Raw genomic sequence first — 16,972 nt, forward strand, 5'->3', positions numbered from 1 at the left:
TCCAGAGTTGATAGTGGTGTATTAAAGTCTCCCACTATAATTGTAGATGCATCTATTTTTTCACTTAGTTTTTCCAGTGTTTGTCTCACATATTTAGAGGCACCCTTGTTAGGAGCATAAATATTTATGATCGTTCGAACCTATTGACAGATTGTCCCTTTCACTAAAATGTAGTATCCTTCTTTGTCTCTCACAATTGTTTCACATTTAAAGTCTATTTTGTCTGATATTAATATAGCTACTCCTGCCTTTTTTTGGTTGTTGTTTGCTTGTATGATTGTTTTCCAGCCATTCACTTTCAATCTCCATGCGTCTTTGGGTCTAAGATGTGTCTCTTGTAGACAGCATATAGATGGGTCATATTTCCTTATCCAGTGTCCCAGTCTGAATCTTTTGATAGGTGAGTTTAATCCATTGACATTCAGTGTTATTACGTTCAGAGAATTATTTGTGGTAGCCATATTTTGGTTGGATTTGTGTTTGTTATATTTTGTTTGTATTATTATATTTTCCCCTTCTATTTTTGTCTTTCTTGTTGCTTTTACACTCTCCTCCATCTCTGACTGTCCTGTTTTTTCCTTTCTTCCTGCAGAACTCCCTTAAGAATTTCTTGAAGGGGAGGTTTCTTGTTGATATACTCTTTCAGTTTCTGTTTATCTGTGAATATTTTGAACTCTCCATCATTTTTGAATGCTAGTTTAGCTGGATAGAGTATTCTTGGTTGGAAAATTTTTTCCTTTAGTACCTTGACTATATCATACCACTGCCTTCTTGCTTCCATGGTTTCAGATGAGAAATCTGCACTTAATCTTATGGAGCTTCCCTTGTATGTGATGGTTTTCTTTTCTCTTGCTGCTTTTAGAATTTTCTCTTTGTCTTGAGCATTGGATAATTTGACAAGTATATGTCTTGGGGTGGGCCTGTTGGGGTTTATGACCAGTGGAGTGCACTGTGCTTCTTGAATATGTACATCTGTCTCTTTCAGTAGATTTGGGAAGTTTTCAGTCATTATTTCCTGCAACACTCCTTCTGACCCCTTTCCCTTCTCTTCTCCTTCTGGAATGCCTATAATACGTATGTTTGAGCGTTTTGCATTATCATTCAGGTCCCTAAGTCCTATCTGGATTTTTTCTACCTTTTTATTGACCACTTCTACTATCTGTTTGATTTCCAATGCACTGTCTTCCACATCACTAATTCTCTGCTCTGCCTCTTCTAGTCTGCTGATATTTGCTGCAAGTGTATTTTTGATTTCTTGAATTGTGGTGTTCATTTCCATCATATCTGTTATTTTTTTGCGCATGTCTGCAATTTCCCCCTCCAAGTGTTGTCTTCATGTTGTTAACCTCTTTCATTACTTCATCAAATTTGTCGGTGATAAATGTTTTGAGATCTTTCATTGCTTGTGCGAAGTTCTGCTCCCCTTCCTGATTTTTAGTTTGTTGATTGGATTCAGTCATGTTTTCCTGATTACTGGTTTGGTTTGTAGATTTTTGTTGCTGTCTTGTCATCATTTTTCCTTGACGGGTTTAATCAGGTCCGTAGCTTCTTTGTCTAGTCTTGGTGATTAATTAACTGGTTTTTTTTTTGCATAAGCGTTATATCTTCTCTGTGTCACTTTGTTCTTCCTATTTGAATTTTTTATTGCTGGTTAAGTTCACTTTAAAGGAAAGTATTAGTGCTGGGGAAAGGCAATTGTGTAAGGAAGGAAAAAGTGTAAAGTAGTATTTGTGATATATGTTAACAAAGCATCAATATGAGTTCTGGGAGGATGGAGGTTAGATCATGTAAATTGTGTAGAGTTCTAGTAGTAGGAAAGTACCTATAATAAGGTAGACAACTGAATATGGGAGGAATATTGTATGTACTAAGAAGCTATTGTTTCATGAGAGAGGGAAAGACAAAAGAAAGGTAATCATTTCAAGGGCAGATACCAGATGGAAAACTAAACAAAGGTATTAGAAATTAAGAGTTAGATGCTTAGTGGATCAAAGAAAGGGAGTTGGAATGTAGGAGAGATAGCAGATGGTGGAGGATATCAAGTTGTAGGGGAAAGGGGTTAGTGTAGATAGCCTAAATCTATTCACAGAGAAATGAGGCAGTGGAAGATGAGGAAACCCAGTAAATGTGAGGTGTTTCCTGCAGGACCTATTGTATTGTTAAGATAATATAGAATAAGAAGTAGATTGGGGACAAGAAAGAGAGGATTTAAAAAAAAAAAAAAGGAAAAAGAGACTTTGGGGGATACGGTGGGAGAAAATGCTAGGGGATAATGCAATGCCAGGAATCAGAACATTTAAAAACTTTTAAAAACTTGAATAAAAAAAAAATAGAATAAAAATAAAAGCAAAACAAAATAAAATAAAGAAGAAAAAATGCAAACTTTGAGGGCTAGGATATTCAAGGGCCTCAGATGTCAGATGAACCTCAGGGCGTGGTGGATTCAGGGATGGACAGTCTGAGGTATTAAGGCCTCAAGAGGTGTGAGTCTCTGGCGTGTGGGCCACCAGAGTCCAGGGAACTCAGACCTGGCAACCTCAAGTCCAGTTAACGGGAATCCTGGGAGCACCACAGTGCATCACAGCCTTCAGGGATCCCCACAGCTGGGTGCCAGCCCTATGGGTGAGGTCTCATCCACAAGCTCTATCCTGTGTTCTGTATCCTACCATTCACTCACTAGGGTCTATTGTGTTGATATATCACCAATTGAGTTCAGGAACCCTCCCACCCTGTGGTCCCCAGGAACGTCCACCTGGGGGCTCCTCTAGGCTGCAGCCAATTTAATGACTCAGATCAAATATCCAGATCCGGGGGAGGGGCTCAAGCCAGAAACGCTAATAGCAGAGTCCAAACCCAAAATTCCCATGCTTCGAAAAATATTCCCCTAATCAGGTTCCAAACGTCTGGCACCCCGTGAGACCCTGGTAGCGTCTCTTTGTTGCTATCACTTTGAGACTGCTGTAGTTCCGCAGCAGGGGTGGGGGGGTGGGGGCGTGGCTCTAGGTGGAAACCCTATTGTTTGTGTCCGCAATCACAACTTCCCCCCGCTTTGCCCTAAAACCCCCGTCTGTCTGCCCAAATGGGTCTGCAAGCACCTCCCTTCCCACAAACCCCCAATAGGCCGCCCAGGGCCCACGAACTCCCCAGTACTGCAGAGGCTCCAAAAAAAATAAATTAATTAATTAAAAAAAAAAAACAAAAAACCAAAGAACAGAAACCCCTCCGCAGGCCCGGCTCCGCCCGCCGCCGCCCGCCACCGAGGCCTGGATCGGCTCCAACCGGCTCCGTATGCTGCCGCGGCCGGCCCAGCTCCGCCTGGCTCCGTACGCCAGGCCGCCACGGCCTGGACCGGCTCCGCCCGGCTCCACTCGCTACAGCGGCCCGGCCCGGCTCCGGCATCCACCTCCCGCCGCCACGGCCTGGACCGGCTCCGCCCAGCTCCGTACGCCGCCCCGGCCTGGCTCGACTCCGCCCGGCTCCACTCGCTACAGCGGCCCGGCCCAGCTCCGGCATCTGCCGCCCGCAGCCGCGGCCTGGACCGGCCCCGCCCGGCTCCGCACGCCACCGCGGCCCAGCCCGGCTCCACCTGCCACCACGGCCCGGCTCAGCCCCGCCCGGCCCCGCTCGCAGCCGCCGCCGCAGCCTGGCCCGGCTCCACCCGGCTCCGTAGGCCGCCACGGCCCGGCTCTGTAGGCCGCCGCGGCCCAGCCCGGCTCCCCCGGCTCCACTTGCCACCGCGGCCACATCCCGGCCCGGCTCCGGCATCCGCCGCTGCGGCCCGGCCTGGCTCAGCCCCACCTCGCGGCGCTAGATGCCTCGGCTCCGCCTACCCAAAGAGGGAATCCTCTACAGTTAGCTGGGATCTCCGTGTATATTTCACAGACGGATCGTCTCTGTTACCTTCCCTCCAAATCGATGTCCAGACACCTCCGGACCAGCAAAAATCCCGAAACAATCTGGTCCCAAAGAGTCTCCAACGCCGCCCAGCCGATTCCGTGCAGAAGACCCTAACAGGGAAGTTCACTCAGCCGCCATCTTGCCCCCTCCTCCTCTTTCTTCTTTTTTAATCTAACACTGCCTTTGCAGTGTCCCATAAATTTTGATATGCTGTGTTCTCATTACATTCATCTCAAGATATTTGCTGAATTATCTTAATTTCTTCTTTAACCCACTGATTATTTAAGAGTGTGTTGTTTAATCTCCATATGTTTAAGAATTTCCCTTTTTCCATTCATTACTAATTTCCAGCTTCATTCTGTCATTATCAGATAAAGTGTTTTGTATAGTTTCAATCTTTATAAATTTATTGAGACTTGTCTTGTGACCCTACAAATGGTCTCTCTTGGAGTACGATTGATGAGCACTTGAAATGTAAAGTACGCCCTGCTGTTTGGGGATGCAGTGCTTCATAGATGTTTGTTAGGTCTAGTTCATTTATCATATTACTCACACTCTCTTTATTTATCCTCTGTCCTAATTTTCTATCCAATACTGAGAGGGGTGTATTGAAGTCTCCAACTATTACTAGAGAGGCATCTATTTCTCCCTTCAGTTTTACCAGTGTGTTCCTCATGTATCTTTGGTCACTCAGGTTAGGTGTATAAATATTTAATACAGCTATTTCTTCTTTTACAATATTTAATGACCTTCTTCATCCTTTATAACAGCTCTTCGCTTGAAATCTATTTGTCCAATACTAATACCATTACTCCAGTCTCTTTTGTTTACTATTTGCATGAAATATCTTTTTCCAACATTTTACATTTAACGCAGTTGTGACCTTATATCTGAAGTGGGTCTTTTGTAGAAAACATATAGATGGCTCATATTCTTTAATTCATTCTATCAGTCTATGTCTTTGGATTGGGGAGTTTAAGCCATTAACATTTAATGTTATTATTATAAAGGCATTACTTACATCATCCATTTTGTCCTTTGTTTCCCTCAGAATATCATTCTATTGTCTGCCTTTTTACACTTTAATTTTTACCCTTCCTAATATCTTCATTTCTATACTCTTCTGGAAATCTCACCATTGCTTTTTCCTTGGAAGCTGCAGCACTCCCTTCAGTATCTCTTGTAATTCTGGTCTTTCAGTAATATATTTCATCGATTTTATTTGTCTGTGAAAACATTGAAATCACCCTCATTTTTGAAGTACAGTTTTGTCAGATAGAGAATTCTCTCCTCCATGGTTTCTGATGAGGGTTCTGCACTTAATCTTTTCAAGTATATTTTGTATGTGTTGCTTTCCTTTTCTCTTGATGCTTTCAGAATCCTCTATCTCTGATATTTGTCATTCTGAATAGTAGGTGTCTCAGGGTAGGTCTATTTGGATTTATTCTGTCTGTGGTGCATTATCCTTCTTGGATATTAATATTTATGTCTTTCAGAAGGTTGGGAAGTTTTCAATCATTATTTCCACAAATATTCTTTACCCCCCATTTCCAATCTCTTCTCCTTCTGGAGTACTGACAATGTATATAAACATTTCTCATTTCCATTCAATTTTCTGAGACTCGGTTTCATTTTTTCCATTCTCTTCTCTTTCTGTTCTCCTGACTTTTCAATTCAGATATTGTGTCTTTGAAATCACCAATTCTGTCCTAGAGCAATTAAAATCTGCTCATATATGTCAATATCTTTTTATTCTCATCCATCATGTCTTTCATTCCCATAAGGTATGTTACTTTTCTTTGCAGGCTTTCAAATTGTTCTTTATGCTCACTCAGTATCTTCTTAATATCCTTTATTTCTTTAGTCATATTTTCTTTAAATTCTTTGAATTGATTTAGGAGAGTTGTGTGATTATCACTTATGAATTATCTTAAGTCCTGTATCTCTTCAGGTCATTTGGTTTGTTTCTTTGGCTGGGCCATCTCTTCCTCTTTCCTAGTATGGCTTGTGATTATTTGCTGATGTTTAGCTATCTGAATATGTTGATGAATTTACTCTGATGGCCAAATTCTCTCTTCCATGTTTTTTTTTTTCACAGCTCTTCTTTGTTATTTGTTTCAACTTACTCTATGTTCTTCAAATTACCCCATACTTACCTAGCAGGAGAAATACAAAGATCATGAAGGTGGTTTTTCCCAGGGTGAGGTCTACCTATTGTACTCTGGATGTGCGATTTCTCTGAGTATGGGAAAATCTCCTGCCTAATTTGTGGTAGGGGGTGACTGCATTTGTGTTCTCCCATTAAAAAAAAAATCACCCAGCTTAGGTTATCAAAATTGGACCAAGGGTTCACCAATGGGGTGTAGATTTTCTCCCAGTTGTTAGGATACATAGGAAACAGAGAGAAGTAGAAAGTTTTTTTCTCATCCAATTTCCAGACATGTTGGCAGATGGCACTCAACATCACATATTTACATGGAAGTGTTTCAGTCTTGGCTTTCCTGTGTCTTGGTCTATCTAGAGCTGAGATTCTTATGGGGCTTTGCTGGCCAAATTCATAAAAAGCCTCCCACCTCCCTGTCCATTTTGCCTTGAATGAGCTGAGAGGAAGGAAGAAATCTATTCCCGTCTCAGTCAGCTACAGTGAACCAGAGGTTTTACTCTAGCTTAATATCTTTGGGGTGGGGAGGGGAGCCAGCCCAAACACTTCAGGCATTTGGTAACTGGCATTTGTTGTTTTGGGTTCTTCCTTTCTCTGTCCCTTACCCTCCTGGCACTTGTGTAGCACTGTACTGTTTTGCTGACCCCCATAGCAGTTCCCTCAGATAGCTTTTGATACTTTCTCCCTTGTTTATGTGAGAGAATTGAGACTTGCCTGCCTAATCTAATACCATCTTTTCACAATTCTCTCTCACTGTAGTTTTCACTTCAATTTCCCTAATTGCTACTGATGTTGAGCAATATTTCATGTGTTTTTTTCTTCATTTTTATTTCTTCTTCGGACAATTGTCTTTTCAAATCTTTTGCCCATTTTTAAAATCCAGTAGTTTGTCTTTTTATTGTTGCGCTGTATGATGTCTATATATCATGGATATTATATCCTTATTTGATATGTGATTGCCAAATATTTTCTCCCATATACTTGCCTGCCTTTTCACCCTTTTGACAAAGTCCTTTGAGGTACAAAAGTGTTTAATTTTGAGAGGTCCCATTTATCTATATTTTCCTTTTTTGCTTTTGCTTTGCATGTAAGGTTTAAGAAGCCATCACCCACCACAAGATCTTGAAGCTCTTTCTCTATAACATTTTCTAGTATTTCTTATGGTTGTTGGTTTTATATTTAGGCCCTTGATACATTTTGAGTTAATTTTTGTATAAGGTGTGAGATATGGGTTGCATTTCTTTCTTTTGGATATGCTATTATTTTCCCAGCACCATTTGTTGAATAGACTCTTCCAGTCCAGCAGGGGTGACTTGATAGCCTCATCAAAAATCCCTTGACTGTAGCTGTGTGGGTCTATTTCTGAGGTCTTTATTCAGTTCCATTGGTCAATCTGCCTGTATTTATGCTGACACATACTTCTTTATGTCTCTTGAAGTACTACCTTGTGGATGTTTTCTTTCTTAAACATCAAAAAATGCCTGAAAATAAAATCTGTAATTCAGCCAGTAAAATTCTTGAGCTGCTCTTTTTGCCAAGATTTGGTATAAAAGATGACATTGACATACATGATTTCTACTCCACATGAGTCAATGACTGGGAGAGTAGATGTCACTAATAATATTGTATAATGAATGAGTATATCATACTTTGATGTTAGAAAAGTAGATTTTTGTGAGCCCAATGGAGGCATCAGTGTTGGACTTGAATAATCAAGAAAATCTTCCAAATTATTAACATCTAAGCCAGGAATTGACTGATATTATTGCTAGATTTTTTTCTTTTTGAAAGTTTTAATTATTTGTGCTCCACACACTCCATTCATAACATACAATCCATGGCTCTTAGCATAATCACATAACTTTGCATTCATCAACACAGTGAATTTAGTACATTTTCATTACTTCAAAAAGAAGGCTACCATACTCTATATTTCTTCTATTAATGTTCTTTAGCATTGTTAAGGTGCATTTGTTACAGTTGATGAAAATATTACAACATTACTGTTAACTATAGTCAGAATTTGCATTATTCGTATTGTTCCCCTATAACACCCTAGTATTAGCACCTTGTATGAGTGGCATACATTTATTACAGTTCATTAAAGAACACTCTTATATTTGTATTATTGGTTACATTCATCAACCACAACTGGATTCACTATGTTATATAGTGCCAAGTTCATTCTCTAGTTTCCTAATGACACGAACAATCATAAACTTCCCCTTTCAACCACAATCATGCCCATATATGAACACTGTTAATGGCACTCACAATAATTTGCTACCATGATGTGTATCCATTTTAAAACCTTTACAGTCAACCTTATTAAAAAGTCTGCACACATTAAGTATCAGTTCCCCATTATCTATCCTCATTGTATCTCCTGGTAACTTATGCTCTAGATCTTAGCTCCATGAGTTTACTTATTAGTTTGTATTACTGAGGCCATAAAAGATTTGTCTTTTTGCATCTGACTCATTTCATTCAACATGATGTCCTCAAGATTCATCCATGTTGTTACATACATCGGGACTTCATTGTTTCACCAGTGTCCCTCCCAGTCCTCTGGAAACCACCCATTTCAATCCTTCCAGTTCCTGTCCTTTTATATACACTTTCCCTAAATCATTTTGGTTGTCCCACTTGGGATTTCAAGAATTATCACTCCCTCAAGCCTGACTTTTAGATATTTCTCTGTACATTTGGATATCATTCATGCAAATTAAAATCTATTTCATGAAGGAGTTAATAAGTTAAAAATGTATTCATCTGGAGTGACCAATGTCACCCATCCTCCAAGTCCAGCTCTGAAAATACCATTCATTAGAAATGAGCAGAAATACATAGATTATAATATTGTGCCTAGAGACACAATCCTTGTAGGACAAAGAGACTCAGAAAATATAGGATGGACTGGTGTTTGTTCATCTGATCTTTTAAGAAAATGCTTGCTGAAATCCTGTCCTATATTTATCGATATTGCTGCAACATACTTCTATTTATATGTAAATATACATAAGTGTAAAAGCATTAATCACTTATAAACTGTAAATTTTCCCTTAAAACTTCGTTAATAATTAACTGCATTCAAAGGACAAAAATGTTAATGTGTCATAAATGATGTAAACACCCATTTTTACCTCATCTAGAAAAAGAAAAATATTTACATAGATTCTCTTAATTTATTGTCACAGTAATCCTGTTGTTTTTCTTAAACAATTTAACAAAGGCTGTGATGAGAAGTACACCAAACTTTAATAACATGATCAAATTATATGCCTAGAAGATTACACAGCTAGAATTTGAATGCTGCTCAGCCTGTGTGCCAAGCTTAAATTCCTGATATGTTATTCACCACACTTGGCTTTACCTGGACTGTCCCATCTCACATCACTCATCAGAGGCCACACCCTGTGGTCATGACCACCTCCCTTTTGGCTTGTTCACAGGAATCTCCTCATGCCTTCATGCCTCTCACCAAACATCAGCCTCTGACCTAGCTCTCTCCTCATTTTCACTGTCTAGTTTAATCCAATTATACATTTCAACATTACAAGTCCAACATTTAATTTCTTATGTCCCTCATACTAACTGCTACCTTTAGTGATCAAGACCCAAATACCTGCATTTTTGCATGATTGCCTCTGACACATCATGAGATTAGGATATTGTTCCTGGTATGAACACAAAGTCACTACCCTAGTGACATTCAAATATATCTGGCAAATCTAGTGTCTTGATAATTGAATTATTGCTTTGGTCTCAATAAATATATGAAGTCTTCTCCATGACTTTTGATCATGCTTATTCTAACCTAATGCCTCATTTTTAATAGATAGAATAACCTCCTAATAAACAGAAGGATCATCAATTTTCAAATTACCCTTTCATATCATAACATCTTCAAATATTCCTTGCAATCACTCATACTGGCTACACCTTCTCTCCTATTAAATTGAGAAGTCATGTTACCTCTGGCTGAGACCACTGTCTCCACTGAACTGTTCCTCTCCTGATGTTTTTTGCTAACTATAGAATTGAGGGGAAGGGAGGAATAGAAGACAGAACAGGGGGTATTTTGGGGGCAATGGAAGTGTTCTAAATGATCTTGCAATGATAGATACAGGCCATGTTAAATTTCACCAAATTTTGTAAAAGTGTATGATCAAAAATGTAAACCATTCTGTAAACTATTGACCATGGTTAGTAGCTACGTTCATCAATTGTAAGAAATGTATCATCCACATGTAAAAAGATTAATATGGGAAGGGGGAGACAGGGAGGATGTGGGTAAATGGGATCCACTGTATTTTTATGTGACATTACTGTGACCTAAAACTTCTTTGAAGACAAAATGAAAAAAAGTAAGACACTATGGGAACAAATGGAAGAAAATGTCAGTGTACATATAGGACAACAGATCTTACAGTGATGAAAGGGAAAATGTCAAAAAATTTTTTCTTAAATATTTTTCATTACTTTTTAAATCCCAATTTTTATCTTTTTTTTTTTTAATTTTCTGAACTTTATTTTTTATGTTTAAAACCATTATGGGAAGCGGACATGGCTCAACTGATAGAATGTCCACCTACCATATGGGAGGACCAGGATTCAAATCCAGGGTCTCCTGACCCATGTGGTGAGCTGGCCCACACACAGCACTGCCATGCACAAGGAGTGCTGTGCCACACAGGGTGTCCCCCATGTAGGGGAGCCCCATGCACAAGGAGTGCTCCTCACATTGAGATGCCCTGCACCTAATAGTGCAGCCTGCCCAGAAGTGGCACCACACAGAGAGCTGATGCAGCAAGATGATGCAACAAAAAGAGATGCAGATTCCTGGTGCTGCTGAGAATGCAAGAGGACATAGAAGAACACACAGTGAATGGACACAGAATGCAGACATGGGGCGGGGGAGAAAGGTAGAGAAAAAATGAAATAAACAAATAAATAAATATAAATAAATAAATAAAATTATTATTATTTCATTTTCTTATTAATTTTATTTGGCTCCAGACATCGATGGCCAACCCAACATACATGTGTTCCTTAAAGATTTTGGGGGCAGTACAATAGAGACTGCCGCACAAGGCTTTCAGCTTCTGGTCAATGTTAAATGTATTACTTAAGCCAAAATTGGTAAGCTTGATATTCTCAGCAGCATCCAAAAGCAGGTTTTCTCTTTTCAAGTCCCTGTGGGCAATAAACCTAGGTGGCAATTCTGCATAGCAGATACTGTTTGGTGAATATTCTCCTGGGCTTCTTGTTCTAACAGAGGGCCTTGGGCCATGAGGTAGTCAAAGAGTTCTCCTCTTCTGGCATACTCCACTCCTTGATGTTCTCAGTACCTTCAGACAAATGGATGATGTTTGGAGGTTTCAAGGCCTTCAATGTGCTCACCTCTCATGAGAGCATGCGGAGGCTGGTGGAGTTTTCAGTTTTCTGGATGATTTTCATGGCTGTCTTGTGACCAGTGAGAAGGTGCCATGCTAATTTCACCATGGAAAAGCCACCCTTTCCAACAGTTCTGAGGAACCGATAGTTCCCAGTGAGGGTCTCCTCCTCAGCACACATGGCTAAATATAAAAATATAAAAATAAAACAAGTCTTCCCAAATTGATTTACAGATTCAATGCAATCCCAATCAAAATTCTAACAGCCTACTTGGCAGAAATGGAAAAGTAAATTATAAAATTTATTTCAAAGTATAAGGGGTCCTAAATAGCCAAAAAAACTTCATTAAGAACAAAAATGGTGGCTCTCACTTCCTGACTCTAAAGCATATTACAAAGCAACAGTGGTAAAAACAACATGGTACTGGCATAAAGACAGATGGATTGACCAATAGAATAAAATTGAGCATTCAGAAATAGACGCTCACATCTATGGTCAATTAATTTTTGACAAAGCTGCCAATGCCATCAAACTGGGTCAGAGCAGTCTCTTCAACAGATGGTGTTGGGAGAGCTGGACATCTATATCCAAAAGAATCAAGGACCCCTATCTCACACCTTATTTAAAAACTAACTAAAAATGGATCAAAGGCCTAAATATAAAAGGAAAAACCATAAAGCTCCTAGAAGACAATGTTGGAAAACATCTTCAAGACCTGGTGGTAGGCGGTGCATTCTTAAACCTTACACTGCAAACACGAGCAATGAAAGAAAATATGGGTAAATGTGACCATCTCAAACTTAAAACACTTTTGTGATTCAAAGGACTTTGTCAAGAAGGTGAAAAGAAAGCCCACTCAATGGGAGAAAATATTTGAAACCATATATATGATAAGTGTTTGAATTTCATTCTATATAAAGAGATCATACAACTCATTAAAAGAGCAAGCAATCCAACTTAAAAATGGGCAAAAGATTTAAATTGACATTTCTACAAAAGGAAATAAAATTGGACAAAAACACATGAAGAAAGCTCCATATCACTAGCTACTAGGGAAATGCAAATCAAAATGACAATGAGATATCATCTCACATCACATACAATTGCCATTACTAAAAAACAGAGAACAGTCTACAACTAGAAGCAGGAGGAGTGCATCCAGTACCCATGTGGAATCTAAGCCCTCACTTGACATAGGTGTGCAATGGACACAACCAATCCAATGTCCACAGAGAAAATGTGGAATGGGTGTGGGAACGGTAGCCATGGGGGCTGCTGGGTGTGGGGAACGGGAGGAAGAGATGAGATGTGGAGGCGTTTTCGGGACGTGGAGTTGTCCTGGATAGTGCTTCACGGACAATTACGGGACACTGTAGATCCCCCCAGGGCCCACTGGATGGAACGTGAGAGAGTCTGGGCTATGATGTGGACCATTGACTATGGGGTGCAGTGATGCTCAGAGATGAACTTACCAGGTGCAATGGATGTGTCATGATGATGGGAGAGAGTGTTGCTGTGGGGGGAGTGGGGGGCGGGGGCGGTGGGGTTGAATGGGACCTCATATTTTTTTTTAATGTAATAAATAATTAAAAATAATAATAATAATAAAAAAAAACAGAGAACAATAAGTGCTGGAGAAGATGTGGAGAATAAGGAACACTCCACTGTTGATGGGATTGTAAAATGATGCAGCCTCTGTGGAAGACAGTTTAGCAGTTCCTCAGAAAGCTAACTAGAGAACTACCATATGATCCAGCAATTCCTCTACTAGGAATATATCCAGAAGAACTGAAAACTGACATGAGCAGACATTAGCACAGAAATGTTCATAGCAGCATTATTCACAATTGCCAAAAGATGGAAACAACTCAATTATCCATCAAGCAATGAATGGATAAGCAAAATGTGGTATTATATATACATATGATAGAATACTATACTTCAGTAAAGAGAAATGAAATTGGGATACATACGATAACATAGATGAATCTTGAAGACTTATGCTAAGTGAAGCAAGCCAGAACAAAAGGATAACTATTGCATAGTCTAATTAACATGAACTAAATACCAAGAATAAACTCATGGATTTAAAACCTAGGGGATAGGTCATTAGGAAATAAGAGGAGGGTTGAGAAGGACTACTGATGCCTAACATATAGAGAAGTTTTAATTAGCAAAAATGTAAAAGTGTAGAAATGTATAGAGTTGATGGTAACACATTAGAGTGAGTAGCAGCTGGTTTATAAATGGGCTTGTGGCTGAAAAGTGTAGTCTAGGATGTAAATGTCAATTGAAAGAAAGCAAGAGAATGATCTAGGAACTAACACAGTGAACTCAGAGGTGGATGAACATTGTAGTTGATGGTTCAGATGGAAGAGTGTGCTTCTGTGAGTAGAGTGGATGAACATCACTAGTGCAGGGCAGCGGGAATGTGGAGAAGCATGGGAAAAATACAATTGGTGTGACCTATGGACAGTGGTTAACAGCAATACTATAATATTCTTGCATCAATGCCAAAGGTGTACTGTGTTGATAAAGGGAGGGTGGGGTGTGGACATGGGAAAAGTGTGCCAAATGCATGCTATGGACCATGGTTCATGGTAATAGTCTGATGGTATTACCTCATAATCTGTAACAAATATTCCACTCCAGTGTGGTGTGTTGGTGAAGGTGTGTTAGTATGGGAATTATACAAATGTGCATGATTGTTTTATAAGTTCACAATCTCTGTAATAAAAATATACCGTAAAAATAATAGGGTGCTTTTTGGGAAAAATACACCAAATGTAAAATATGGACTACACTTAGTAATAATTTGATGATGCTTTTGCATAGTTTGTATCAAATGTTTCACAACAATGCAAGGTGTTGGTGGTGGGATGATGTATGGTACCCCTGTATGACGCTATGTATGTTTATTTTTGTAAGTTCACAACTTTTACTATATACTTGATGTTTATGTATATCCATGTGTGAATTATATGCTTCAATAAAAGAAAAATAAATATATGCATAAAATTCACCCCCAAGATAGCAGCTTCAAACAATAAAGATGTATTATTTCACAAGTTTCTGTGGGCCAGGAATCCAGAAGTGGCCTTGCTGGCTGACTGGGGCTCAGGGTCTCTCAGGAAGCTGCAGTCAAGACCTCGGTTAGGCAGCCTCCATCTGAAGGCTTGACTGAGGCTGGAGAATCCCCGGGCAAGATCACTCACTGTCAGGGCTGTGGGCAGAAAGTTCCAGGTCCTTACTGCCTGTGGGAAGAGGCCTCAGTGCCTTGCTACATGGGTCTCCTCATAGGGCTGCCTGAATGTCCTCATGCCATGGCAGCTGGATTCCCCCAGAGTGAGTGACCTGGAAGAACACAATGAGGAAGCCACAATGCCTTTTATGACTTAGCACTGGAAGGATGCACCATCACTTCTGTCATGTTCTGTTCATTAGAAGTGAGCCACTAGGGCAGCCTGTGCTCAGCAGGGGAGGAATTAAGCTCCACCTCTTGAAGGCAGGAGCATAACATAATTGGTGGACATAATTTTTAAACTACTATATCCATGAATTCACTGCCACATTAAGACATTGAATGTATCCATTATTCAACAAAGTTATCTCATGCTCCTTTGTAATTGGCAAAGTGAAGAAGCCCATAAAAAGGAATGAGCCTTGAAAACATGTTGAATGAAATTTGAGGTGAGGCAGGCTGAAGTCTGACTGGCAAGCATAGCCGCGCCCAGTGGGTGATATGCGCAGCCCACCACTCGGGTGTAGGGTGGCTGGAACGGGTGAACTGCCCTCAGCCATGGAACGGGCGCACTGCCCTCGGCCCCACCCAGGCAACCGACACCGGCTTGCTGATAGCCAGCAGAAGCTGCCTACGCTCACATCCCCCCTCCCGCACTGTCAAGCCGCAGCACAAGCCGCACCATAAAAGGCAAGGAACTAGTTCCTACCAATCACTCCCAGCCCCGTTCCCCTTTCCTGCCGGTGCCGCCCCTTCACCAACCTAGAATCTGCCTCTTCCCCCCACCAACTTCTCGCCACCGCCAATCCAATCCCCCTTTGGCCACAGCCAATCAGTCCCCTGCTCACTCCCCCATAACCCTATATAAACACATGTACTTCCCTTAATAAATTAGACCTGCGTGCTCACCTCGTCTCCGTGGTGGTTTCTCCGCCGCGCGCCCTCCATGCCTGCGAGCCCCCGCAGGAGCCTAGGCCTCTGCTGCCCCATCGTCCACCGGACAGGACGTACCGACCACAACTGGCACCCAACGTGGGGCACTGCCCGCCGTGAACGGGTAAGGCCCTACTCCGCCTCGCTCCATAACTTGCCGGCCCCTCCCTGCCCATGAACCCTGCTCTTCTTTCCCTTTTCCCCGTCTTTCTCCTTCTCCCGATCATCCTCCTTGCCGTCCTTGCCATATTACACCACTACTGCCCCTCACTTTCGCGCTCGACCGCTCCGACCGCCGTCTTTCTCTGCCTCCTTACCTCCCTTCTCATTGCCTTTGTCGTCGCCATTTTCCTTTACCGCTGAGTAGGGTGCCTCCTGCTCGCCGCCCTGTCCGAGACCCCCGGTAGCCGCCGCTACCCAATCGCCATGCTCGCTAGGTAGGGTCCCAACCCTTCCGGCTCCCTAGGCCTAAAATTGGCGGTAGGCTGTCATCTCACCAAGCGCCCCAAGTCCGTGCCCTTGCCGGACTCTTAGACACCCACAAGTGCAAAGTTTCAGTTCGCCGACTGCAAGTTTATTGGGACCTTCTCCTTCCTTTTAACCCTTGGCTCACGACTTGCCACCTTTGGGACCCCAGTACTTATGAACGCCTTATTGACTGGGTCACCAATGCCATGGAGCACGAAGGGAAGTGTTTCCCCCCCAGCCTTGTGCCTACGCTGATTACCATCCGCTCCTGCCTCCAGGGCTCTCGCCCCCCCACGTCGCAGGTTCTGTCCTCTCAGTTGCGCAATAAGGAGGGAAAGGCATCTCCCTCTTGCCCCGGGTCTGGCTCCGACTCAGACCAGGACTCCGACACGGAGTCTCTTGTCGAGCAGCTTAACAACACGCTCGACCTAGACCCTCCCAAGCAAACCAACCTTAAGCCCTGCCAAGATGGCGAACTTCCTCCTTCTTCCCCGCCAGAAAGGAGGAAGTCATTTGAGGAGGAACCAGACCCGCCCCATAGGGCGGTGACCTCCCTCTACCTGCCCCTCCCTGTCCAGGGTGGAAGAGCAGCCTGGCCCTCTGACGCTACCAACGCGCATGCGTCAGGTCGGCCATTTTATGAGCCCAAGCAGCCATTTTGTGACGCCTTTGGTGCGTGCGCACCTGGTCAGCCATCTTGTGAGTCTGAGCGGCCATTTTGTGCCCCGGCTGGCCCTGCGCCCGCATCCGCTTGGGCGCCCCCCCCCGCAGACCCCTGGGCTGGTCCTCCGCCCAATCCCTGGGCGCCAATGACGGCCCTCCCTCAGCGCCCCGCTACCATGAGCACCAGCCCTTTCACTCCCACCCCAGCACAG

The 16,972-nt window shown here is 42.1% G+C and overlaps 1 pseudogene; it reads left to right on the forward strand.

The window, feature by feature from the left end:
- The first annotated feature begins 6,045 nt into the window (after positions 1-6,045).
- LOC111765779 (U1 spliceosomal RNA) lies at positions 6,046-6,200 on the forward strand (annotated as a pseudogene).
- The last annotated feature ends 10,772 nt before the right edge of the window (positions 6,201-16,972 follow it).

This window comes from Dasypus novemcinctus, chromosome 29 (genome assembly GCF_030445035.2).
Source record: "Dasypus novemcinctus isolate mDasNov1 chromosome 29, mDasNov1.1.hap2, whole genome shotgun sequence".
NCBI lineage: Eukaryota > Metazoa > Chordata > Mammalia > Cingulata > Dasypodidae > Dasypus > Dasypus novemcinctus.